Below are 3,775 nucleotides of genomic sequence, written 5' to 3'. Positions count from 1 at the left end.
CTGATTTGTCGTTCATATGATATGCTTTACTGTGATCATACATTCCTACATTCTCATATATTTGTTCATATTCTATATATTCCGCGTTCTAGCGTTCATTTACTATCGTTGTGAATCCCACCTATCTCATATTTAGCTCTAACGTAGTTAGCCGTTTCTCGCATTTTATTGCAGTGTGCCCGGAAAATGTGTAACCGGCGAGTCAATATTGATGCGTAGAATTTACAAAGACTAGCTTTCATTTTTCCCGACCTGTGAAGTCTGAATTCGTCCTTCCTCTCGTTCTCACCACCTGCTCCCCCGAGGGTGTGACTGCGTAGGTAGAATGCCGACTATAGTGCAAAATGTTGGCATGTGGCTCTATTAACCAGCTCTATTGGCCAGAATCATTTGTGTGGATCGAAAAATTCTACCTGCAGCTACATAACGTCTGTTCGCTCGGCTATATCTAAATGTTGGGAAAAATTACTCGGAATGCATTGAACGCGCGAGGTCACTGAGAGGGATGCGTATAATAACATATGCAACGATGAAAAACTACGGGAAACGTTAGAATTAATGAACAACCCCCAGTGTTTTGGCAGAATTCATCTTGCTAGAATCCATCGCAATGCACTGCGGGACATCTAAATATTGAAGGGATTTTCAGAAAGCCTTTCCACGCGACTAGCGATCCCTGCGAAGCATAACTAACTAATTTTTAGATCCGATCTCACGTGACAGACTGCAGTTGTGCGTAATCATTCCCTAAGCCTTATACCTCGTTTTCCTCGAGTTATCTGCTAGGCCTGGATGTGTGAGACTGAGACGTATGATGGGGTGAGGCTGGGATGTATGGAGGGATGAGGCTGGGATGTATGGAGGGATGAGGCTGGGATGTATGGAGGGATGAGGCTGGGATGCATGAAGCGTTGAGGCTGGGATATGTAGAAGAATGAAGCTGGGATGTATGAAGGGATGAGGTTGGGATGTATGGAGGGATGAGGCTGGGATGTATGGAGGGATGCCCTCCATACATCCCAGCCTCATCCCTCCATACATCCCAGCCTCATCCCTCCATACATCCCAACCTATGAGGTTGGGATGTATGGAGGGATGAGGCTGGGATGTATGGAGGGATGAGGTTGGGATGTATGGAGGGATGAGACTGGGATGTATGGAGGGATGAGGTTGGGATGTATGGAGGGATGAAGTTGGGATGTATGGAGGGATGAGGCTGGGATGTATGGAGGGATGAGGTTGGGATGTATGGAGGGATGAGGCTGGGATGTATGGAGGGATGAGGCTGGGATGTATGGAGGGATGAGGCTGGGATGTATGGAGGGATGCGCTCTGGGGCATGTTTCCTATTCGGTGAATCATGTTATTGTTGTGTGCTTGCGCCGGTGGCTCCCTCGTTGTGTCAAAATGTCACAGCCAGCTAATGAGCGTCCTGTTTCACAAAGCTGTGTGCACTGCCAACTGCTTCCAACACCTGCTTCCTACGCTGCTGCTGCTGCTGCTGCTACTGCTACTGCTGCTGTTGCTGCTGTTGTTGCTGCTGCTGCTGCTGCTGCTGCAGCCACTACTACTACTGCTGCTGCTATTGCTGCTGCTGCTGCCGCCACCGCCGCCGCTGCTGCTAGTAAATAGTAAATAGTTAATACGAAGGTACCCTGAGTGGACGGCAATCAAGACAACTAGTACGTTCACTAGAAACCGGACGAGCCACTATTTGTTTCCCTGCCTCGCAGCAGCGCCCGTGGACGAGTAGCTTAGCAGTCCATGTGTGGGGAGCACACCGTTGAAGATTGACTGATGTCCGGATTATTCTCAGTAGTCATCCATCCGATGACCAGTACGCATGGCGAAGACCACAGACAAGTTGGATTCACTCCGATCGCTGTGGTTATCTCGTACACTCCGTAACTCGTCCGTAACTCTGTATAAGTCCTATACGCGAGTGCGCTAACAGATAGCAGATACGAATCCAGAATATCATTAGAGCTCCGATAGACCGGTATACACGAACGAAGACAGGACGACTACACGTCGAGAGGTAAACGCCGAAATCGTGTAACATGTTGACGTGTTAATAGCGTTCACGGGGATGAAGATAGATGTAGCTGCATAGGTGAAAGGGAGCTGCAGTGTGCAGGCAGGCACGAGGAGGCGGGTAAAAAAACAGCGTAGCACGCGCCAGTAACAAGTGTCTTGATGAGCTACTTCACATCGACGCTGATGAAAACCGTCTCATACGTACGCGCAGCTTTAATTCCCTGCATCGCCACGCTGTGCCGCCGCGGTTCACGTACGTGCGTGCGTGCGTGTGTGCGTGCGTGCGTGCGTGCGTGCGTACGTGCGTGCGTACGTGCGTGTGTTTCGCATCCTCAATCGCTCTCGCGTGTGTTATCTTTCCTCTGTCTCTTTCGCTTCCTCCTCTCCCTCTCTCTCACTCTCACTTTTTCGCATTCTCGCTCTTCGTTTGTGTTTGTGTGTGTGTGTATGTGCGGACGGCCTGTGTGTGTGTGTGTGTGTTGTGTGTGTTGTGATGTGTGTGTGGTGCTGCGTGTGTTTGTATGTGTGTGGTGTGTGTGTGTGTGTGTGTGTGTGTGCGTGTGTGTGCGTGCGGGCGCGCATGTGAGTGTGTGTGTGTTTGCGTACTGCGCGTGGTGTGTGCGTGCGTGCGTGGTTCTGTGTTGTGTGTGTGTGTGTGTGTGTGCGTGTGCGCGTGCGTGTGTGCGTGCGTGCGTGCGTGCGTCTGTGTGTGTGTGTGTGTGTGTGTGTGTGTGTGTGTGCGCGTGCGTGTGTGCGTGCGTGCGTGCGTGCGTGCGTCTGTGTGTGTGTCTGTGTGCGTGTGCGTGCGTGCGTGCGTTGCGCTTGCTCGCCGTGGATGAGGTTGGCAGCTGGAGCCATAAAGAACATGAAAAGCCACGAGAGAGAAAATCTGCAGAATTACACTTTTCCGCCCGCGACGAAAAAACCCTGCATGCGCTTTGATCTCGCTCGCGTCGTTCTCATACGTGTAAGGTTTGTTTCCATCGGGTCTGTGCTGGCAGTGTGCAGAGATGTAAGGCCATTACAAACAGCACGCTAGACTGTCTCCTTCCCGTCTGACATCGTGTTTCACTGATTGAATATCGTTGGCGCGCAGCTGTTAACAAATAAGTTACCTAACATTTAATTTCGCCCTGTTATTGGTACCCAGGTACTATACCGGTACAGGTACCCAGGTACCCAGTACCCAGGTACCCGGTACCAGTACCAGGTACCAGTACCAGGTACCCGGTACCAGTACCAGGTACCCGGTACCCAGGTACTATACTGTTACCCAGGTAGTATAGTTTCAAGAGTCCATAATAGAAAGTTGTATATTATGGACTTGATGGTTTGTAACCCAGGGACCCGTTGTCAGAAACAAAACTAGCCTTGTAATTATTATTAGCTTTATTAACATTAGTCTTAACATTAACTTTATCTCATTGGCTGTTGACAGAAACCTGGTAAGGTTGCGAGTTTCTCATACTACGTAGTGTACACAAGTTCATTCTACGAGGAAACGATGATGTTGAGATTCATATTAGGACTGAGTTTGTTTCTGGCAGCGGGTTCCTGGTGCGGCACTCGTGACTGCAGTGGGAATACACACACACGCACGCACGCACGCACGCACGCACGCACGCACGCACGCACGCACGCACGCACACACACACACACACACACACACACACATACACATGCACACACATATATATATATATATATATATATATATATATATATATATATATATATA

This window comes from Priapulus caudatus, unplaced genomic scaffold, assembly GCF_000485595.1.
Source record: "Priapulus caudatus unplaced genomic scaffold, Priapulus_caudatus-5.0.1 Scaffold884, whole genome shotgun sequence".
NCBI classification, from domain to species: Eukaryota; Metazoa; Priapulida; class Priapulimorpha; order Priapulimorphida; family Priapulidae; genus Priapulus; species Priapulus caudatus.
This window is presented reverse-complemented; position numbering follows the sequence as displayed.